General features: G+C 29.7%; 1 protein-coding gene across 1 annotated transcript in view; it reads right to left on the bottom strand.

Moving 5' to 3' along the window:
• LOC142324669 (uncharacterized) overlaps positions 1-25,266 on the bottom strand; it is a 538,037-nt gene extending 512,771 nt beyond the window's left edge. Inside the window, exon 1 of the mRNA XM_075365546.1 lies at positions 24,980-25,266. The gene's annotated coding sequence lies outside the window, so the exon portion shown is untranslated. The remainder of the gene's footprint in view (positions 1-24,979) is intronic.
• Positions 25,267-25,909: the final 643 nt, after the last annotated feature.

Consider the following 25,909-nt stretch of genomic DNA (forward strand, 5'->3'; position numbering starts at 1 on the left):
AAGTTAATAACAGTAAAATAAATTAATGAAATTAAAATAAAATAAATATGTAAAACTAAAAAAAGGATGTAAATAAAATAATAAAAAATTAAACAGTAACACGAGGTAGATTGCACCGTTGAACTTTTTACAACGCGTTATTTTAAGAATTCCAATTAAAAGACTAATAATTTCCACATTATAAAATTCTGCCTGTTATTGGTGAAGATCCTTCCCTTGCCTTTTAATTATTATTTACAAGTCTATCATTAATGTTCCTGACTTGCACGACCGAGAGGTAGCATCACTCTACTTTTCATCAGGAAGGTGTGGAGTTCGAATCCCGGTCAGGCTTATCATTTTTAACGGGCTACGAAATTCATCACAACTCATCCGGCGATTTTAATTGGATGTAAATTCTGTATTTTGTGCGTTAATAAATAAATAAAACATTACGGTCGTAAACCACCTCGTAGCAGACAAACGTCAGTAGTGAAAATATGACGGTATAATTCATAATCAAAAGGGTTATAGACATATTATATGTAAATCGCATTTTAAATAGGTGAAACTACTTTCAAAATACAATCATCCCGTACCACGATTAAACGGAATAAAAAGTGAAGCGGTTGTCTACAATGAACCGAACGTATCGCTTTACATCGGTATATTAAGCCGCCCAAAATTTATTCTCAGAGAAAGTAATTCTAATTATTTTTTCTTATACTACAGGAATTTAATTGATATATAGCTAAAGAGGATGGAAAAAGTTGAATAAAGTAATAAGTTAATATAATCCTCTGTTAAATTTCCCTTCAACAGACAAATGTTTTATACCTACCGGTAAGGTATACATAAATATATCTTTTAAAATTCAGTCAGAATTTTTATTTCGCTCATTTAACTGCTCATCTAAACTAAGTTTTTTCGTTGCCATATGCTCACCTTGATAACTGCTCTATATTTACCCTTGATAACTATTTGATTATTATTCACCTCGACTTTACAGGTCACTATAATATTTACGTTTCCTACTCTAAAAAATTATTTTTATAACAGGAAAAAAAGCGTATTAAAATTAAAAATAAATAAATAAATAAATAAATACAGGTTAACATACATTAAAATTATTTTTGATATAAAAATCATTTGCATAAACATAAGAGGTAAATACTTAAAAAAATAATAATTTTAGATTTTTTTAACGAATTCAGTAAACCTTGAATTCAGTAATACTTGTTTTATGACTTCTCTAGGTTTTAAATATTCATTAGGCAGATAGATTTGTGTTATGAATGAACGTGTAATGAAATTAGTTCAACCGGTTTCTTTTAAGGATTAATCGATACATAGAAAAAATATAGTTCTGTTGACACGATTTAACAAATCAGGACAATAGCTTTTTTTATTTAATGAAAACATCCGCAAATTTTTACTTAATTTTTAATCACCAAACAAAAAATCCTAAATCATTAAGACGTAATTTAATTTAGAAAGTTTTTAAATTTGTCGCGTTATTTTCTAATATTTTAAAATAATAATAATTAATTAATTTTATACGTATTCGTATTTATATATTCTTCCGTATTTTTACGCTTACCACTATAAGAACCCGACGTTAGGGATAGAAACTAGTTTAACATTTTAAATAAGAAAACTGTTTTCCTACCGTTTGTTTTTGCTCGACCGCCAAATTTCCAGCATGTAAAATTCTTTTTTCAAGCACTCAAAAAATATTTTACTTCTAAAATCGGGCTTTTCATCGGTTTCCGAATTTAGTAAAAGTTTCCCTGTCATTCTTCAAACAGTAAAATACTTTAATTCACCAGAAGCGACCTCGTTTTGCCTAACGTGACGAACGCACCTGACTACCAAGTAAATATTTAGACCGTTTACATTTTTCTGAAGTTCGTCCCTAGAATCTCTACATCTAAAATAACTTTAGGTCTAAAAACAATAACAGAAAATACAGTTACTGCAAACGGTATAAAAGTTCTTATTTTGAGATCGTCCGTAACCTTTTACCGAATGTTAACAAATAAATTGTTTCTTGTAATTAATTTATGGTGCTTTTAAAAAAGCAGGAATATGTTAGCATAACGTCAATGTTACAATTTTGATACGCCCTCTAAAAATCATGAAACCTCGTTTTTTTTTTTGTACGGTTCTGAGCAGAAAAGTCGTATAAAGCGATCGGTATATATTACAAAGCTAGACTGGAAATTAGAAATTTGGAGCGAATTTTTAAAATAATTTCTTTTAAAAATACCGTCGTTAGTTGTCGTTATAACCTGAAGAAAAGTCGATTACAGCCCGAAATCAGTAGACTTTGAATACTAAAAATTATAAATTACAATCGGTAATTTCCAAGGAAATTTTATTTTAATTCGTTTTCTCTTTCAGTAATTTATAATAGCAAAACCTCGAATAAAATATTGCTAACGTAAAACGGTCTCTGAAGAAGAAATCTGTAGAAATTAAGTCTACTAAAAGGAAAATATTGAAACCGTGACACGAAACCGGACCCGTGAGTTAAAAAAGGAGATACCGAGACCGGTATCGTTTGCTCCTAAAAAATAATTAACTCAAGACCGATAATAATAATTACGAATAGTCATTAAACAGAAAATACACGTCGTCATCGCATGAGAGATTCTGATATCTCTGCTCTCTCGCGAGAGAGATTTATCATCTTTTATCGGAAGAAAAACACAAGAAAATCATCAACAAAAAAACAAGCATCTCAAAATTTTATTAAAAAATATCTAACGACAATTAACGTTAATTTTAATATAACGTATAAACGCTTTGAATAGATTATTAAATAATAGTAAAAAAATAATAGTACATAAAAAAACGTGACAATAACGATTACTATCTACAGAAACTGCTTTTACGTACTTTTTTTAAAACTAATATTAATTTACGGAAAATGCTCTTTACAGGATTTAATACGTATAAATGGAAACCGAGGTGTGTAATAATATAAATATATTAAAATCGTTATATTTAATATCTATTAATATTATTAAAACAATATTTACATCGCGAATTTATTTTTTGTAAAGATTGTTTAAGGTAAACAAATTTAAAGATTTTTATATAATTTCAGCGATTAAAGTTGGATGTAAAAATTTACATTTATGAAGTTCTTAATTTATTTATTTTTCATATACGTATAAACAAGACTGTCCCGGGTCATGTTGGACAAGCTTAATTAAGGCATCAAAATAAACAAAAGAAAATGGATCGAGTGAACAAATCGCTTTTTCGCTTCGTTTTCCCTCTATCGGCCATTCTGTTTTTTTTTTCAGTACAAATTTACATCTTAAGAATCGACTGAAATATTTTAACGAAACTTGTATACGTACCTAAAAAAATCTATCCAACAATATCTTCTATAAAATTAATAATTTCGAAAGTTCCAAAATAGTAGTCATTTAATAATCGTTAAAATTCCATCATAAATATTAGTTTTATTAAATACAATTTTTCATTCTTTTACTGTAAATGTAACGACTCATTTATCCGAAGCGGTTGATAAATAGTTGTGATCTGGCTGAAATTATTTAAGTGGCTCGTGAAAAATTATGTAGTCTGACAATTTTGTGCCCGTTTTGAAACATAATTTTTGGAATTCACTTCAACAATTTCAGCCTTATCTTAACTATTTATCAAAACTTGTATTTTTGAAGAAAAAAAACACGAACTGGCGACGGACAGAGGGAAAATGAAGCGACATAGAAATTTTCCGTACGAACCTCTGTTTGTTTATTTTTGGCCAACACCACCCAGAACGTTGAAAGAAAATATACAAATAGGCCCTATATTATTTACTAGATGATACAATTCAGTTCAAAGTTCGTACATAAGAATATAGTTTAGCGTTATAGTAGATCGTGAAAAATAACGCGCACAGCGATTCGAATCTAAAACCTAACAGATGAAAAGCGGATAAAAACTCCTCTACGAAGTCGGAATAACTAAGTAGCATTTCTTTTAATAACTGTTTCGGAACAATAACGTTTACGGTCGTTGAAATATTGTACGCAAAAACAATTTTGTTGTATTTTCTTACGGCGTATAAATTAATTGAAAAACAGAAATAAAACATAAAGAACCTAAAATTCTTTAATTTAAATACTAATTTTAATTTAATTTTGAACAAGATATAATAATAAATGCGAATCGATACTATAATTAATGTAATAGTCGATAATTATATTTTTAGTAAAGATAGCAGACATCTTGTCCTTCACTCAAATAGTCTCATAATAACCGTAATTAAACTATCATAGAGATATACGGTATATAGATAATAATATACTTGTAAGAAAACTTTTTATTTATCTATTTATTTAATTTTTTCATCTATTCCACTCGTAGAGTTTAGAGATATAAAATAAAAAATACAAAAGAAATAATTTAGTTCGTCCGATGGATGACGTATCAATAAAAAAATTAAACCCCCAGTTTCGAAAGATTTCAAAGCAGTGTATATCTCATACGAAAAATGTCGGCTAACAATAAATCATCGTTCTACCTGATATTTATCTTTTGCGCTTTAATAGATAGAAAATTCTAAGGACTTAATAAAAAAAACTACCGGCCAACTTACATTATTTCAGTTATATTTATATATTTTGCAAACGTCGAAATAATTTCTTAAAAAAAGAAAAATCATTTATCTAACATGACAAAACGTACGGTATTTTATAAACGATAAGAAAATTCTTATCGTTTTAAAAAAGAAAAAAGTGGAAATAAAAATTTCCACTTTTTTCTTTTTTTTAATTAACTAGGAAAAAGAGGAATTTAAATAAGACACGACTCGTGACCTTTATTCATTAAAAAAATACAGATATAAAGTAATTTTAGTAAAACGTATTTATAGTAACGTCTGTTAATCGACTTTTTAAGCCTTTGAAGTGTGTTTTTCAATTTAACTTTTGAATTTTGTTAAGTTTTTCCGTTGTAAAACCTTAAAAATTACGGTTCAAACAATTTTATCAATTAAAAGAGAAATTTGTTCGATTTAATAATTAAAAAATTTCTTTATTATACAGAAACTTTAAAAAAGTTTTAAACAGAAAGTTTTAGATGAAGTATAAAGAAAATTTTTCGTCGATAGATATTTTCGTTAAAATTGAAAATTTTACAAGTATTTACACCAAGTTATCGACCTACTTTTATCGTTTATTAGTTGTTTTTTTTCCTTTTCTGTAAACCATTTTCTTATTTAACCGTAAACATTTTACTATTACGGCTTATTTATAATATAAATAAGAATCCGCTGCCGGGTTGTTATCCCGGCTTAGGCTTAGTAAATTCTTCATCCGCCAAATTCATCTCCTTACCAACGGATTAGCCGAAAAAAGTATACTTATTCTATCGTAAAATAATTTTTAAATGTGTAGCTTTAAAAAAAAAAATACTGCACCACTCAATTCTTTAAATTTCGATTTTTTAACAAAAACACGTCAAATTAGAAAACATCTATCTACAACTTATCAAATGTTATTCTGCCGCTGACTTCAAAAAGCCTAAATTTAAGGAAGTAATTAATACATTTTTTTTTTTTTTTTAACTTTTAATGACTTGTTTATAACAGTTGTATATTTTTTTAAGTTTATTTTATTTATTTCTTATTTAAAATACCGTACATCTACAAAACGTAGTCCGTGTAATAAACATTTAAAAAACAAAAATCTTAAGAAGTTATGTTCGTTAACACCGAGGAAGAGCAAAGGCTTTCTAGAATGCAGTATCGTGTTGTTCCGTTCCCAGTTTGAGCCAGCTAGAGCTACTCTCTAGTTTTCTATTAGCGCTGGCCTGCGAATCGGTTCATACAATTCATTCGAGTTAAGAATCCCGTCTGGCGCGGTCATGGGTTTCGTCGTCTAATGCGCTATGTTATTTAGTATTTTTACGAGTTAAATTCGACTATCCTAGAAGAATACCGCTTCATTCGTTCATCCAACAATCAATAAAGTCCATCCTAGATCTAAAGACCTAACGCACGTATTAACTTCGTGTTTTTCTGTATCTAATTTTCTTGAAGTATCGAGTGGATATATTTGAAATAATAGAACGACTTCAGCGTACACATAATTACGCTATAATAATCTAATATTAAGAAGCAATAAACAAAGAAATAAAAGAAAATCTTCGTATAAATCATTTATTTACAAAACTTTTCCGATAATAAAGCGTCTATCAAAAAGGATGACCTGATTTCTAAATAGATTTTTCATAAAAAAATATTACAATTACGAAAAAGATTACATACTATTTCCTTAAAAATGTTTAAAATTTTACTTACCAAGTTATAAATATTATGTATACCCTCCACCTGCTGCACGGATAACATCGAGACGATAGCCGTATTCTTCCAAAACGCGTTGCAGATAGTCTTCCGTTACGGAAGTTACACCAACTCGCATAAGGGGATTTGATGATCCGCTGGAGATTGTACAGCAGGTGCGAGATGCACCAAAAGTTAATGTTTTTTGTAAAAACCGTTAACCGTTTCATTTATCAAAATCTACGGCCCCTTTTTTAAGTAAACACAGTTACAGGGCATTCTTATCTTAAGGTCCTGCAGGACTGACCTTTTCCACAACTAACTGAAAACTCTGAACAATTCATTTTTCAGCGATACGGGGACGCGGCATACCGGGACAAGTTCATCGTTTTTTAAATGAAACGTGGCCTTAACGCTGGATAACGCGTACGGATATGGGTGAATGTAAATGAAATGTAGACTGTAAAGATTATACTTCATTTACATTCGTACGTATCATCCTCATTCGTTCTCTGAAGTAATACTTTACGGTGGTTCCGAAAGCTAAACAGAAAAAAAAGAAAGGGCGTACGGAACCCTAAAACTTGTTTCCCAAGATCCCCAGACGTTACACCTTGGGGATACACGAAACAAATCGTTTATGTTCCACCATGAACTGCTGAAAAACAGGGCCGGAGTAATTTCAGTAACAGAAGACTGTCTGCAACGTGTTGCAGAAGAATTCAGTTACCGTATCGCTGTTTTACGTGCTGCAGATGGAGGTCATATAGAACATTTACAGCTTAGTAAGTGAAATTTTAAACATTTTTCAATAGCACGTAATTTATCTTGTAACACTTATTATGAAATGTATCTGTTAGAATTCGCGTCATTCTTTTTTATACACACTGTATTATCTAGAAAACCTTTTCTACGGGACTAGCAAAGGAACTTCTCTACAAAATAAAAAATAATCATCCGAATCGGTACATTTACAGACTAGAGTTGAAAATTACAAAAACCAGACCGAGTTAAGAAGCTTTCCTTTAAAAAAAAAAGGAATAAAACTTTGTATTTTTTTACGCGTATAGGTTTCATTGTATTTATTATATTGAAAGGGAAACCTCAAAAAATAATTCTATCTCGCTTTGAAATCCACACCGTTACCGAGAATCGAACACGGGATCTTCAGTTTTGACGATCATCGCTATGCTACTGAATTAGCCGATATAATAATATTTATTCGAAATATTTTCAATTTTTAGTCAAAGTCAATATTTGCAACATTTATACAATTATTTACATAGCAACAACTTTCACGATGCTTACATTAAAAAACACGTTAAAATTTACCTTTGATAAGGTTATCTTTGATAAGTTTAATCATTTTTAATTCAAACTGAACACATACTTTTTTCTTTTTTCGTTAAGAGAAAATTTACTACTATACAGGTGCTGAACTCCAGGGGAAAGACATCTGCTTGTTAAGAATCTATAACCTTTTTTTCTTTTAAAACACGTAATCTGAAATTTAAGATGGTCACTAGAATCAAGTGAAAAATTCTCTACGTCGCATTATTAAATCAAAATAAAATCATATTTTTATAAATAATTATTTAAAGTTTATATTTAATTTAAGGTTATATAACGAAAATTACTTTCAAAAACTATATAAATTTAGTAAAAACAAGCTTAAATCAAGTTATACCGGTAAACGATGCGTACTTTTAAGGAATTATATAGAGAAAAAACGTTAAATTCGTTTTTAGTTAACTCCATAAAAATAAAATTACGCAATTAAAAAAAAGTAACGGCATAAAAATAATCTAATTAATTAAATCAGGTTGTTTTCGAAATAATAGGAACGAGGAAGTTTAGTAGTCGCACGTAAACGAATCTTAACCGAGTATAAAAACGTAAAAATAAGTTGCGTGTTTTACAACAAACGTTACGTAACAAAAAAAAAAAAAAATTTCAATCCATTATTTCATAAATACTTTCTTTTATTCGTTTCAATATCTTTTGCTTGCTTTTCATATCTTCAGTCATTTGACCGGTTTGATGCAGCTCTCCAAGATTCTCTATCTAGTACCAATAGTTTCATTTCGGTATACCCCCTACATCCTACATCCCTAATAATTTGTTTTACATATCCCAAACGTTGACTACCTGCACAATTTTTCCCCATCTACATGTCCCTGCAATATTAAAGCGACTTTAATATTTCTTTCTTTTTCCTGTTTAGCCTCCGGGAATTACCGTTCAGATATTACTTTAGAGGATGAATGAGGATGATACGTATGAGTGTAAATGAAATGTAGTCTTGTACATTCTCAGTTCCACCATTAAGTCTGTCTCTTCTTTTAACTACATTTTTCCAAATGCTTCTCTCTTCATCAATTTGCCGCAACACCTCTTCATTTGTTACTTTATCCATCCATCCATTTCCTTCCATTTTTAAATCCATCTATTTTTTAAATTCTCGTTTAGCACCGCATTTCAAAAGCTTCTAATCTTTTCTTCTCAGATTCTCCGATCGTCCAAGTTTCACTTCCATATAAAGCTACGCTCCAAACATATACTTTCAAAAATGTTTTCCTGAGGTTTAAATTATTTTCTGATGTAAGTAAATTATATTTTTGAGTGAAAGCTCGTTTTGCCTGTGCTATTCAGCATTTTATATCGCTCCTGCTTCGTCCATCGTTAGTAATTCTACTTCACAAATAACAAAATTCTTCTACCTCCGTAATATTTTCTCTTCCTATTTTTATATTCAGTGGACCACCTACATCATTTCTACTACATTTCATTACTTTCGTTTTTGTTCTTGTTTATTTTCATGCAGTAGTTCTTGCGTAGGACTTCATCCATGCCATTCACTATTTCTTCAAATTCCTTTTTACTCTCGGGAAGAATTTCTACTCGTACATCATCAGCAAATCGTAAAATCTTGATCTTTTCGCCTTGTACTCTTACTCCGTATCTAAATTGTTCTTTAACATCATTAACTGCTAGTAATAGAGATTAAAGATTAAAAAGTAACGGGGTTAGGAAACATCCTTGTCGGACTCCCTTTTTTATTTCGGCTTCTTTCTTATGTTTTTCGATTATTATTGTTGCAGTTTGGTTCCTGTAAATGTTAGAAATTGTTCTTCTATCTCTATACTTGAACCCTAAATTTTTTTAAATGCTGAACATCTTATTCCAGTCTACGTTATCAAATGCCTTTTATAGGTCTATAAACGCCAAGTATGTCGGTTTGTTTTTCTTTAATCTCCCTTCTACTATTAATCTGAGTGCTAAAATAGCTTCCCTTATCACTATACTTTTCCTGACACCAAATTGGTCTTCTCCTAACACTTCTTCAACTCTCCTCTCAATTTTCTGTACAGAATTCTGGTTAAGATTTTTGATGCGTGCGTAGTTAAGCTAATTGTTCTGTAATCTTCACATTTATCTGCTCCTGCTTTTTTTTTGGTATCAAAAAATGACACTTTTTTTGAAGTCTAATGGAAGTTCCCCTTTTTCATAAATATACACACCAGTTTGTATAATCTATCAATCGCTTCCTCACCTGCACTGCGCAGTAATTTTGCAGGTATCCGTCTATCCTAGGAGCCTTTCTGCCATTCAAATCTTTTAATGCTCTCTTAAATTCAGATCTCAGTATTGTATCTCCCTTTTCATCCTCTTCGACCTCCTCTTCTTCCCCTATAACACCAGTTTCTAATTCGTTTTCTCCGTATAACTTTTCAATATATTCCACCCACCTATCGACCTCTTCTTTTGTATTGTAAATCGGTGTACTATCTTTGGTAGTAGATTTTAATTTATTAGATTTATTAAATTTAATAAATTATTAGATATTAATTTATGTACCACAAAATTCTCCTTTACTTTCTTGTATGTTCCGTCTATTTTACCAATGATCATCTCTCTTTCCACTTCTGAACACTCTTCTTTAATACACTCTTTTTTCGCTAATTTGCACTTCCTGTTTATAGTATTTCTTTATTGTCGATAGTTCCTTTTACCTTCTTCATCACTAGCATTCTTATATTCTCTATGTTCATCCATCAGCTCCAATATATCCTTTCATATCCAAGGGTTTCTACCGGTTCTCTTTGTTTCGCCTAAGTTCGCTTCTACCGATTCAAAAATTTCCTTTTTAACATTCTCCCATTTTTCTTCTACATTTTCTACCTTATCTTTTTTACTCAGACCTCTTGCAACGTCCTCCTCAAAAATCTTCTTTACCTCCTCTTCCTCAAGCTTCTTTATATTCCACCGATTCATCTGACACCTTTTCTTCAAGTTTTTAAATCCCACTCTACATTTCATTATCACTAAATTATGGTCCTTATCAATGTCTGCTCCAGGGTAAGCTTTGCAGTCGACGAATTGATTTCTAAATATTTGCTTAACTAGTTGCTTAATGATATATCTATCTGATATCTTGCAGTATAACCTGGCTTTTTCCATGTGTACATTCTTCTATTATGATTTTTAAATTGGGTGTTGGTAATTAATAAATTATACTTCTCGCAAAACTCTGTAAGTCGGTCCCCGCTTTTATTCCTTTTGCCCAGCTCATATTCACCCGTAATATTTCTTTCCTTGCCTTTTCCAATGCTTGCATTCCAATCTCCAACTATTATTAAATTTTCATCCCCTTTTATGTGTTTAATTCCTTCGTCAATTTCTTCGTATACACACTCCACCTCACCATCATCGTGGGCGCTTCTAGGCATGTAGACGCTAACAAACGTTGCTTAGATTTTGATTTTATTCTTATTACAATGATTATATATCTATACAATTTGAAATATTCTATTCTCTTCCCTATCTTTTTGTTCGTTACGAAACCCACTCCTGCCTGTCCTTTGTTTGAAGCTGAGTTAATTATTCTGAAATTACCTGACCAAAAATCATTTTCCTCTTCCCATTGAACCTCGCTAATTTCTACTACATCTACATTTAACCTAAAAATTTTCCTCTTTAATTTTTCTAACTTACCAACCTTTTTTAGACTTCTTAGATTCCACACTCCGAGTCGCAAAATGTTATTTTTTAATTTTCTGGTGACCCCTTCCTTAGTAGTTCCTACTCGAAGATCTGAACGGTGGACTAGTTTACTTCCAGAATATTTTACCAACGAAGACGCCTCCATCTTTTTTACATGAAAATGCAGAGCTACATTTTCTTGGAAAAATAACAGCTGTGATTTTCTATTGCTTTCAGCTACGCATATTCAGAAGATCGAGCGATGTTGATACGGCCGTTTAAGTCTTCCTGACCTACCCCCTTTAACAACTACTGAAACAGCTGCTGCTCCCGTTCAGGAATCATTCCTAAGCCTGGTTATCATCAGATAGATACCTCTCCGATACGGTAAGAACTTTGGTCCAGCTACTCTGTATCGCTGAGCACTCAAGCCCCCTCATCGCCATCGGCAAAGTCTCATGATTCATAGAGGGAGTTTCTCGAAATTTAGTATTTAAATTACTAAATTAATATTTCTCTAATTTAACATTTAGAGAAAAAATCCGCAAAATAACAAAAGAATGCAAAAAAGAAAAGAGAGCGCATTTGCTAGACAGAAGAACGAAAAACGGACAGCATAGTAAAATAACGAAAGAATTCTGGAGGAGAAAGAGGGAAAATCTAGAAATTATATTTGCGTAGTCTTCTGCAGGTCTGCAGAGGAAAAATAAATCGTACTTCTACAATATTCCTTTATATTTCAATTTTAGAAGACGACGCCAGTAACATCTACCAACAGATTATTAAACTTTAATTTAGCTCAACTTTAAAAAAAAAGTCGAAATTAAAGTAACAGCGATAAAATATTATTTTCAGAACAGTTAGTCTTTTAATTTTTTTACTGTAAGTAGGCTTACAAAAAAAACTATTCGCAAAAAAAATTCCAAAGTGAAAAATAATGAAATGAACGCCGAGAAAAGACGTAAGAAATTAAGCGTGAGCTAAGGATGTCTGGAACGCGAGAATATAATTGTTTTTTCATCGCACAGTGTCCGTTTACTTTCTTGAATTTTCCCACAATACGCTCAGTAATGATCATATCATTTGAAACAAACAAATGACACTTAGCTAAAAGAGGAAATAATTTAACATGAAGCTAAACTATAACTTTTTATTTTCACGTACGTAAACGTTTTTCGTAATTTTGTTCATTAGTATCATTTACGTATACAATGTAAAACATAAAATTGAAACCAAAGGCTTATTTACTTAACCCGATATATTTTTTTAAGTGTCGTATCGATCCGATAGAACGTTACGATAAACGACACGAAACTGTAAAACATCATCGATATACTCTATAAGTTTTCCAGATAAATTAAATGGAAAATTTTAAATTTAATTTATCTGGAAAAGTTTAAATCGGACCGAAAAATGTGCCTCGGCAAAAAAAAAAAACACGTAAATCGACGATTCATTTAACGAACAGTAAAGCTTGGACTTGAACAAAAAAATAAATAAAAATGTATTTGGATGGAAATTACAACCTCCTCCTATTTTTTAAATCACTAAAAATACAATATATTAACTTATCTACAGTTTTAATGTGAAATAAAAATAAAAAACAAAACAATAACTGCTTCTAGGGACCGTTCGTGTATTTGACAGTGATAAATTTACGATGAAAAATGTTTATTAATTAATTTTTAAACGTAAGTTATATATAATACACATCGTTTAAAATATCAGATTTACAAAACAATAAATCAGTTAACCATTTCAATTGTAACGACCTAACTTTTTAATTTAGTTTTTTTTTTTTAATTATAACAAAAGGGTTTCTAAACCCCCAGTAAATTATACTACCTGTATCGATAAAATTTCAAATTATAAAAAAAATATCCATTACGTCAATTTAAATTTACAGACTTAAAATGTTCCTTTAAATATTTATACGGTAACTTTATGCGCATAAATATTTATTGAAACACGTAGATTATTAACGAATTTTATCGTACTATCTTTAACGATAAATTCCTAAGAACCTTTTATTCACCGAAATCTGGACATACCGCTGAGCAAATACGGTATTTTTTTAACAGTTTAGAACCTTCATTAAGTATTAATATATATACCGATAAACTCACTTGTGTACGTCATACCGTATAATAATATTTAGTTTTTTGCATAATTCTTGATAAATTACTCATCTTAAACGAGTTCTAACTGCAAGATAAGATTTTAATTTAAAATTATGGACTATTAATAAATCGATTAAATGAAATTAAGATTATTTTTAATCCCCCTTAGTATTAACCGTATAAATTAATATTAGCCAAATTCTTGTAATAACTTTTTTTTTTTTAATAATAATAATAATAATTTTATCTCCTTCCAGCCAAAGTGTCTCCACCTTTCGTACGATTGGCTCTGAATTCTAATCCTGTTTAGATTGTACTATTTTTTCTTTATACATAAAAAGAAAAAATCATCTCGTTAAAATTAACGTTATCAATATCTAGAATACCGTGTTGTCATTGTAACTAATAAATTATAATAAAACAAATAATTTATAAATAGGCATAAAAAAATAAATACTTACTATTAAGTAAAAGTAGCAATTTTGTTTCCCAGGTCGATATACGAATAGTATACGCAAAGAAAAAGTAATACTGTAGTAAAAAAAAAATTTCCTCTTCCCTTTATTTTCTGTACGTCTCAGAAACGATAACTCAGAATTAAGAGTAGAATTAAGCAGAGGTTTAAATTAAATAAAGTAATAATAAACTAATGAAGGAAAAAAATTCTTCACGAAAGTAAAACGCTTTTTAATTATTAATTACTTTAACTCTTTTTACCGACTACAAAAAAGCGTTCTCAGTTCGACCCGTATGTTTTAGGTTTTTTTTTTTTTTGGTGTTCAACCTACACTTTTTACCGAATGTAAAGAAACATAGTCGTGGGATTCTGTTATTAAATTTTTACCGGGTAATTTAAACAACTTTTTAACGAAAAACTACATCGTGTCTCTCTTTTTATTTTAGCTGCTATTGGCGCAAAGCGGATCACGTAATGCGCCGGGCGGCTGCGCGCAGCACACGAATTATTTATACTTCTTGATACGAACGATTTATATAAAATTATATTTGTGTTTCGGGAATAAAAAAGGAAAACTTTGGAGTTGGGGGCCGTGTTAAAAAATCACAACTCAAGAAACAGCAAAAAAGTTGAGGATTTTGAAGCTTTTCGTTGTAAACGTTTTTGTTGTCGGTACGCTAAATTCATGAACGTTATTTAGTTACAATTGGCAAAAACGTTAACCAAAATCGCGTGTAATAAAACATAAATCGTGTAACATTTTCGCGGCGGGCCGTTGGCCTGCCTTTTACTAGTACATACAAAATCTCGATTATATATAAAATTATTATAAGTAAACCGGCGGTAATTATTATTGTCACCGCCTAAAAAAACATTGGAATTTTTAAAAACTGATAAAGCGCTACTGATATATTTTTTTCAATTATAAATTCTCTATTGAAGGACATTTTTCTTTGCTAGTCAATGTTAATAGGCGTACAACTTAAACTAAAAAAAATATGAATTCTAAAAACGTTTATATATATAAATAATTCAAAAAATATATTGTTAGTGAAAATAAAAAAATATATATATTCACTAAAAATGTCTTATACTCTGAAAATGAGACATTTTTAAGCGAAAATAATTTTTCAACTTTTATTAAAAACATATTTCTAAATAGTGTTTTAAAATTGTTTTTAAATCGAGAAAAATTTAATTAAAATCTAAATAATCATCATACTAGATTAATAATAATTTTCATAATAATTAGTTATGAAAAGGCGTGAATGATTTTGGTTGTTTTTCCGTCAACTTTGAGTTTACGACTGAAATTGTCTAAATGTTTCTAGTTGTTCAAAGTTTGACAGCTTTTTTAGTCCTTCGTTATTTTTATTATATAAACGCAGAAAGAAACATGAGACTTTTTGTGGCTTTTTTTTATTCAACGTTTAATAAATAATTTTTCTAGGTATATTTTTTTCTTTGATACTAATAGCATTATTGCTAATCCTTAGTATTTACCATTCGTCGTCAAATATTCGAAACAGCCGTTTAATTTTAGAATTGTATTAATTTCCTCTTAACGATTGTTTTGGGGGTTTCTCTTTTTTTCTTTATTCCACGTTAACTGTTTAGCAAAACGTTTTTTGTATTAATTTTTTTTTTTTTTTGAGAAGTCTAAAATATTATTTGTCAGACGTTCACTTAATTTAGAATTAAGTCTTTTTAAAAGTGAATGTCAGCACAAGATTGAATTTGTACAAATATTTACAACTTATTAATAACGATTTAATAGATCGTTGCAAAATGTTTACTTATTACTTTTGATTTAATAAATAAATTAGAAAATTAAGATAATCGTAATTTTCAACTACTGAATAAAGAATTAAATTTAAAGATCTAATTAATATAAATCTCCAAAAAGATTCTGTGCCCCCAGATTTTTAAGCCCAATGAATTAATTTCTGTTTAAACTACCTAATAAAAAAATGTGAAATGAACCAAACGTCTATTATTTTTTTACAGTATACATCAGTTACACGACTTTTTAAGTATTTTTAAATGAATCCGTAAAATATTTCTCGATGAAAATGTAAATTAATAAAAGTTTTTAAATAATTTAAATCAATTATTTAAAACAAAATTATTAATTCGCTTTTGCTACTCCTATAACAAATTTAAACAACAAACAATTTTAACGATAACAGTATTGTTTCCTTGTATATATAGATTAGAACTGAAACGATAATTTTATTCATAAATATTATATATATATATATATATATATATATATATATATATGTATATATATATATACACTAGCACCCCCGTTGGAACGTGCGGTTTCGCACGTTCTATATCGTTACTTGCGTTCACGGTCGCGGTAATTTAATGTTTTTTTAGTCAAGTAATCGGAAACCCACCGGTTGGTCTAGTGGTGAACACGTCTTCGCAAATCAGCCGATTTGGAAGTCGAGAGTTCCAGCGTTCAAGTCCTAGTAAAGGCGGTTACTTATATACGGATTTGAATACTAGATCGTGGATACCGCTGTTCTTTGGAAGTTGGGTTTCATTTAACCACAAATCTCAAAACGGTCGACCTGAGACCGTACAAAACTACACTTCACTTACACTCATGCATATCCTCATTCATCCTCTCAAGTAGTACCTGACGGTAATTCCCGGCTAAACAGGAAAAAGGAAGTCAAGTATTCGGAGGAAGGTGCAGGTAGTTGCGTCGCATATACAGTAACAGTGGCGGTTGACTGTGTGGGCGCCGCGCTGTACACCGTCGCATTACCTAAAAAATCGAAATTCAAAAAAACTCGGAAAAATTTTTAAGGTATTTATTTGAAGAGTATTTTTAAGCCCAAATCTACTGAATATCTCGTTTAGTATAGTCGGAAACGAGGAAAATTTGCAATCATTGTTCAAAATCTTTTTACCTTTCTTCACCCCTTTCAATGTAGATTTCAGAAAATCTAGAAATCGGTCTTTAGATATCCACAAGAAAAGGTTTACATTTTCATTTCTTACCGAGAAATTCAAAAAGAAATCGGGTTTCAAACAAACTTCAAAAATCCATTTTAACACGTAATTTTTTGTTCGTTGTAAATAACGAAAATTATCATTCTTTAGAGCGATAATTTTATTTACACAATATATATATATATATATATTATATTAAATTTCCTGAAAACGGTTTTTTAAGGGTTCTTCTTTTTCTTTTTTCCCCGATGGCTGTTTATTTATTTTTTAAAAGTGTAAAATTATTATATACATATATTGATATAATATATATATATTATGATATAAAATTATATATATTCATAAATGTAAAAAAAATTTTATAAAAAAAAAGTAGAGAGTAAAATGTATAATAACTGCGAAGTAGAGCAAATTAAACGGTGAAGTCACACATATAATCGTAATTTATATACGGTAAACCACAGTAGTTGTTCATAACCGCTTGCTAATCATTACTACCAATTATTACTAGCTAACAACTTGATAATTTTTTTTGTCGACAAGATAAATGATTTATACTTTTTATACGTTTAAATAATTTATTTTAACAATTCTACCCAGAAAATATGAAAATTTATAAAATTATCAAAACTTTTTTTTACCGTGTAATGAATTACAAAAAGAAAAAGAATTTTGTAATGAATTACAAAAGATGCAATCAGTATGTTTTGAAATTCATAAAAGTGCAAGTATTCGCTACCGTATTTCCTCTAGGAATTTGCGCAACAGAATCCCGCGAAAAAGACAACAGCGGAACTAAGCTCCGAGGCTGTCGCGGCAAAAGTCCGAACCGAGCTCCAGTAAACGGGTTAACCGAGATATGTTTCTTAACTCGCTTGCACTTGTTAGCTACACTTATCTATCGTCGTCTACATATCTGTCGATTGTACGTCTCCTCCCAAAACACGGAAAAATTGTGATAACTGTGTCGGAAAACTATTAATTGCTGAGAGTTGTTCAACGCCAAATTTAATGAAGAGATTTATACGGCTCACCGTAATAAATATCGCTTTATTCAGGCGCCAAGGAATTCAAAAACTGACAGATAACCGTGAATAAGATAAGTGTAATTCTAGCGTCTCAGTCGTTTTAATCTCATTAAAAAGTTAGTCGCAAGAATTTGCTAATAACAGTGTAGCCCTATCGGTAACAATATTACAAGCGAAAAAGAATGCGTTTAATGAAACTAACATGATTTAAGAAGTTTTTTATACTATCGCTGCCATTCCTTAATTGGAGTCTTCATTACTGTTGGTATTTATATTTTACGCATTTACAATAACTTAAAATTATTTTTAACATTTTTTGCTTCAGTATTATTGTTGTATTTATTATCCAAAACCGGACTCGGTTAATCTATTTACGAATGTCGATTCGATTTCTTCATCTGTTTTAGACTCGATACCCATAAACTGAGCTCGGTTCGCTCAAACCGTTCTTTTAGTAGTCAAAAGTCGGTATAATATAGAGATATCGGTTTCCACATTTTTACCGCGCGGTAAAAATATTTGCAATCTAGTTTCAAGCGAAAGAAATCGGGAAAATCACGCGATATAAATTATACCAAATAAGGTTTCCCTAAAAGAAGTGTGGAAATCAATTTTCACACTGAATTGTAATTGCGGGTTTTTAATGTAAAGCGCATAATAGAAGTGCAGCGATTATTGTGATTTAGGAAAGCATTAGAAACGGGTATATTTTGTCTGTAACAACATAGTTTTTACACTTTATGTCCTTACGACCCCTTTATATCCGTAGGAGAAAGTTATGACGGCCCTTAACGTAATATAAGTAAGTTTAATTGTATAAAATTTAAAGTATACGTAAATTATACTTTGTATTTTGGAAAAATTAATAAAGGGAATTTCAGGATACATTGTTATTATTATTATTATAAAAAAAGAAAGAAAACGTTATTATTATTATAAAAAAAGAAAATCTACCTACGAATTAAAATTTCAAGCCTCATGCCCCTATTTTTTCATAAAAATTATATTATTGTCCCAGCCTTACATTTCTACGTGTAATTATTTACGAAAACCAATTTAATCACTTTTAACAAAATTCATAATAAGCGAAGGCAAACGCAAATTAGGGAACTTGAAATTTTCATATTTAGAATTATTACAGCCGAAAATAATTTCCATAATATTGATAAATTTACGCATTGAACAAATAGTACGTTGAATTAGGGATAAAGTTTGGCTTATTACTTTAAAATTTCAATACTATTTGTTTTCTAGTCGATACAATTTATACAGCGATTCATTTTCTTTATTTTATAATTTTATTTAACCCTTTGAAATTTATTTTTTTTCCTTTTTATACACTTTGTAGTAAAAAACTTTTTTCGTAACTGAAAAAAATTGTACGTTTTGAATCTCTTCAGAGATTCTGTGTAAAAAACTTAACGAATAATTATAATTTTCATTTTAAAATTAAACTTTTCCGTAACAGAAGTAATTTTTTTAATTAGAAAAAAAAATTAAAATATATATCACGATATTTTTCTACTGGAATTAATATTGTACATCGCGTCACCAAAGGATGGCACGCTTACTCTATTTAACGATGTATCGAAACGGCTATTATACAGTCTCTAAATGGGAAAAAAAGGAGGAGGGCTTCAGAGTTAAGCAGACAAACCTCAATCGCCGTATTGAACTGTACAAAACGCTATTGAACGATATTTTTGAGACCGGGCCGGTAGAAGAGAAAACCCTGTGGCAGACAAGAACGCGATATCAATAGATTAAAAAAAATGTTTGGTTGAAACCTCATAAATATTATTTCACCGGATATTAGAAGAGGTAAAAACTGAATACATGTAAGAAAAATTTCGTGCATCATCCGAAAGATCCGTAACGCAGATCAAAGTTTTGCAGGTAGCGAGTTTATAGACCACAATTTTTACAAAAGATTAATACATTATAATGTATATCTTATCAAACGAGGGCAAGCGGTCAAATTAGATATTTCAATGGAATCATTATAATCATCAAGAAATAATCGAAAATCATAATCAAATTAGATACGTTATCCGGGATGATTTTTGTCATATTTTTTAACGGAGAAAAGAAATTAAAACGATTATTTGCTCGTTTGAAGTGATATGATCGTTTATAAAAATATTAACTTAATAGAAATTATAATCAGACCAAATATTCTAAATTATAATCTACCAAATATTCCTCCACAATTTTTTGTGGAGGAATATTATACCTTAAAAATTACCGTTTATCAATCTGAAACAATTTATAATCTTCGATCGTATAAAAAAAAAACTACAATAACTAGCTACAATAAAAAAAACTACAGTAAAAAAAACTACAATAACAAATGTTTTGAAATCCAAATGAAATTTTTCTGAAGAATTGTTTCAAAATTGAGGACTTCCTTTTTTAATAAAATTATTTTGAATTTATAAACAAATTGAATTTTTTCAAATTATCAAGTATTTATTTATTTGTAACCGTAAATTACTTCATATTAACTGTTTTCACTTAAAATTTAAAAAAAATTCGTAATAAAAATTAAAAAATAATTTTGTTTTCAAGAAAAATACTTCTAAAAATTCTCTATTTATGCATGACTAAAACGAAAAGCGTGGGGAGCGCTCTCATAAACAACGATTTTATAATTAGAACGCGCCACACGCTTTTATTTTTAGTCATGCGTAAGTAGAAAATTTTTTAAAAATAATTTTCTGGAAAACAAAATTATTTTTTAAATCTTTTTTCTACTTTTTAAAGTTATAATTAAATGAAATTGTATCAAATTTATTGAAATTTAAATAATTTCTAAGGAATTATATTATTCCGTTTTCTTCGCAGAACTAAGTTTTTGAAATCGTATTTGAATAAATTAAATTCCTTTAAGTTATAGAATCTCTTCGTAAAGTGTTCAGTTTCCACCTTTTTTTTTTAATCGTATAAGTATTTATATTAAATAAACTTACTTAAGTTTAAAACTACTTTAAAATTTAAAACTTATTAAAAGTTTTACTTTTAATTGTTTAGCAAACAAAAAAAAAATTTATATGCAGTTTATTCTAAATTTTAAGCTGGATAATTAGTTTTCATCATTCTAAATGATAACAGTTATTTATAAATAAATCAGACGATTAGCGTACGTATATTTACACTAGTTAAATTAAAATCCGCTTCAACAGCCACCTCTCTCTTTTTTCTGTTTAACTTCCGGAACCCGACCGTAAGGTATTACGTCAGAAGACGATATTCATGAACGTAAATGAAGTGTAGTCTTGTACGGTCTCAGATCGACCGCTCCTGAATGTGTGGTTAATTGAAACCCGACCGTCAAAGAAGACCAGTATCCGAGATCTAATATTCAAATCCACGTAAAAGTAACTGCCTTTGCTAGGATTTGAATCTTGGAACTCTCGAATTCGAAATCAGTTGATTTGCGATGACAACCACCTGATCTATTAATACTGAATCGACATTCAAATACATCAAATCGATAGCTACATCTTATCGATTCAGCTCCCTTGCTCAAGACATTCCCCTTATATTATATATATATATATAGAAATATATGAAATTAAAAATGGAATATTGTATTGTCATCCGACTTAAATCGCTATGTAAAATGTCACCATTATATGACGTCGGGAAATATGAGTTTAATTAAGTTTGCAAGATTTGAGGAACACGGTTGAACCATTTCAACCGTGTTCCCCATTTTGGTTCAAATTATCAAAGGGATGATTTTTTTTACGCAAATGTTTTTGTTTATATAATTCCCGTTTAAAACATAAGAGTTAACCTTGTTCCCCGTACAGAACTTAATGCTCCTCATTTTTAAGAACGTAAAATACGATATGTGCACAAAGGATTATGCTAATTATTCTGCGAAGAAATTAAAAAATTTACAAACAAAATCAGAATCTTATCTGGTATTAGTAAGGACTTATAATTGTTTATTATTTCTGTCAAATATTGCAGGTCAAATCCTTCAAAAATAATAATAACAAACATTACCTGGTTAAACCTCCTCCCAAATAACGATTAAATAAAATCAAACGAGGAAATAAAAGTTAAGTCGTAAAAAGAAAAAAAAAACACGATGCATTTTACGTATTTATTTTATTACGATGCTGTTGAGGCCACTCTATTGGGTGGTTAAGGGAAATAGTAAATCGGCTTTGAAAACTGAACTCGTTCGCTTCACTCGACAGCTGTATGATATCTTCTACGGTAATAAAAAATGTTTTTAAGTGATGTTTTTCAATTTATTTCCTCAAGTTTTTAATTACCTATTTTTGTTGTTATAATCGGAAACAATCGAATTACACATAATTTCACTTATTTTGTTTTTTTAAATATATATACTTTATACCGGTATTTTTTTTAATCGTTCTATATTTTAAAAATACGAGTATACTGTTATTATTTCGAAATAATAAATTACATTTCTTAAACGATTTTAAGTACATAAAAAATATAAATCTACTTCCACGAGGCGTATAAATTTTATTTTTTACATTAATTTTGAAATCTTCGGTGTACATTAGCGATTAAACCGTACACGCGATCGTAAACGTACAGTAAAATCGACAGTACTACTTTTATAAGACTATCTCTCTCTCTAACGTGCTGTAAATGTAAACAGAACGATAGCAGTCGCTCGCGTCTTTGTCACATTATAAATGGACTCACGATCGAAAACGGTACAGTTACGCCGTCGTCCAAGTAGTTTTTTTTGCCTACAAATATAATCGATTCGCGGTTACACTTACAACCTTTAGCGACATCCGACTGTAATCGTAGGCTAATGAAATTACCGTATCGCTCTAATAAATATTTGAATTTACCCTTTTCCCGTTAATATAAATCAGTAGATTGTAATTCATAACTTAGTAATGCAAACCAGATTATAATAAAAACAAACGTTAATTATAAATTCATCGACGGTTCGTCGTACAAACGTAATTCTCAAATATGATAATACACTATTCTCAAATAATATATTATAATTGTCGATTTGATTTTTATAATTTTATAAAAACAACTTTAAGAATAAAAAACATAAATTCTACCCGAACGTACTACAATAAACGCCAAAAGTAAGAATCTATCTGACGTAAGAGACAAGTTACAATACAAAATGACGCTCGTAGACTAAAGAGATGCGTACGTGTTTATTACAACGTACATGTCGAATCGATCGAACAATATAATTGTAATTTTAGTTAAACACGGTGTATACAAATTAACCCGACAGGCCAATATTCTGAGCGATATTTCTCGACAAAAAGTACTAATAAGTTAATTGTTAAATCGGCGCCCGGCTGTAAAATGTTCTTCTACCGGTACCCGTTTTAAAAATAGACTCTACAAATATAACTACAACCGAAGATAAAGCGATTTGGAGGGGATACTACGTGCATTTAATCCCAATTTTTTTTTTTCAAAATTAGATTTTTTACGCAAAAAATTAATACATATTACTTTCTTTCTGTTGAATAGTACGTCTGCCATTTTCTATAAAAGGAAAACAATACGAATAGTTTTATCGTTTAAAACGTAACTCCTACTCGAAGGTATCATTATAATAGACGCTGGAAATCAAAGGTTTATATCTCGTTAAAAAAATATACTGACATATACAGCATAACGTGATTGTTTTCACTACTTCCTAAAGATAACTACTTTAATAACAATCTAAACGCCTACTGTTAATACACCTCCAAGGATACCTTTTCCTTTTAAACTAAAACAGCAAAATAAATTACCGACTATGGATATTTTTAAGCGCATCGTATGAGATACAAAATTTTAAAATAGACTACGTACTAATTTCTATTTTTATCGATCGAATATCTAGTCTATTATTAATACGATTAAAGCTTTAAAAATATAATTCTTTGATCGCAACAAGAAATTACGAAAGTATAATTTCTATTTAAACTAGTTTATTATTAAGTAAAATTAATTTTATACAAATCCAGAATATCTACTATCAATACGAAACAGCTAAATACATATTATCTATCTTATTGTTAGATAACAATAAATTATGGACATTTTTCTTTTTTAAATCCGTTCAAAGAAAAGAAAAGTTAAGTCTACTTTAATTACTTTTTTTTATCGTACTTATACAGCATCGTTTTATTAGTACTATTATTATTATTGAACAATGGTGCTTAGGGAATTATAAACAAAATTAAAATTTAAAAATCGTGTGCATTCAATTCTCAATTCGATATCAAAATGGTACTTACGTATTAACGCCACCGCAGCTACAGCTTTATTTAAAAACAAAGTAGTCAATCGGATTTAACAACAGTCTCTTTATTAATTTTAATAAATGGTTATTTATATTATTTTTTTTATAAATATAATTTAACCAAACTTAACGTACGCTCGCTTTGCTCGCTAACCTTGACTAATTAACACCGTAATTTTTTGAGTATTTATTTAATAAATTCAGTAATTATTGGAATTATTTATTATTTAAATAATCAAAACACTCCTGTTAATTAACAATCCGATTGACTACTTTGTTTTTAAATAAAGCTGTAGCTGCGGTGACGTTAATACGTAAGTATCATCAAAACTTTTAAACAAAAATTCTCGTTCGATCCAAGCGAACGAAAAGGCCTTCTGTAAGCCGTATTTTTTTTGTCGAAGAAATAAAATTAACATATCTCATCGCTTACTCGAGCTAGATTTCCACAATATAAGTAAACAGAATTTATAGATAAAATTACTTTTATATTTGTTAACGAATGTAAAAATTTATTAATGCGGGTAAATATGTTATCGGTTAAAATATTATACGGGTTAAGTACATACTTATGCAAGTATAATAGTAACTGATAACCGATATTTCATCGTTATTACGTAGCAAGTAAACATTGTTAAATACAACAAAAATCTACGAAAAAAAAATTCTATCTGCGCAATTGTAAAACATTGCGATAGCTTATAAATTAAACGAGTTTATAAATAACAATTAAACCGGTTTTAGTTAAACGTTTAAGAAAAATCTATTTTTAAATAAATGTTCCCGATAATTCACGTTTAAAAGTAAATAATCGCATTTCATCTGACGTTACGCGTAAATCCTGTTATTCGGTTTTTAAATAAAATGTTTACGTACCTTGGTTTAAGGTGTAGTCCTTAACCAAATCTCGGCAAGCTTTTTAAAAGTTTACCGGTAAATGTTCCTTTTATTAATTCCCTTCTAGGTGCCTCTTTTGCAACAACACAACGTACACTGTCGACCGTCTAATAAGCTTAGCATGCTAGTTGCATCTCCTGCGACGACTACGGAGGCCAGCTGCCGACTACTGACTTCAGTAAACTAACAAACACACTGATTTACCGTCTATGCGAGTCTTCAATGCATCCTTGCCGCTTAGCCTTGCTTGTCACGCCTGTTCCACCGTACGACCAACTACTTTTCGCTTCCTTTAATTATTATTGGTGTTTTTACTTACTATCTCTCTCGGTGTAACTACTATTAGTCTATACAACGGAACGATTAATAAACAGAGCATTTATGTTTCCAATTTGTTTTTTTGTCGATTCTTTTCTTTAAAATTCATAATGTAATTTCAGTATTCGTGTTTCTTATTTTGATAACTCGTTCTTGTTTCTTACAATTTTATTTTGCGTCGCAAAAATAAATTTTTCAAACACTCTGCTTATAAATACGTTTACTGTTAATAGTGTGACAATTAAGTCCCGGGACCAGACCCTTCAAAACAAAAAGGTATAATATAGTCCCTGCCTCGTACAATATGTAGATTCCCCCCGAAAAAAAGCTTCCTTTGGAATAACAAAATTTTTGGATGATTGAAAAATCCTGGAATTTTGTTTCTTTTAACACCATTTTTTTTTTTTTTTTTACTTTCTTGTACGAAGTATTCTGATCGCGAAAATTTTCGGTTTCCAGATTTCAACGGAAATATCCATTTTGACTCGTTGACTCCGCGTGACATCTATATGTATGTATGTATCTCGCATAACTCAAAATCCATTAGACGTAGGATGTTGAAATTTTGGATTAAGGACTGTTGTAACATCT

The sequence above is a fragment of the Lycorma delicatula genome, chromosome 5 (genome assembly GCF_047948215.1).
Source record: "Lycorma delicatula isolate Av1 chromosome 5, ASM4794821v1, whole genome shotgun sequence".
NCBI lineage: Eukaryota > Metazoa > Arthropoda > Insecta > Hemiptera > Fulgoridae > Lycorma > Lycorma delicatula.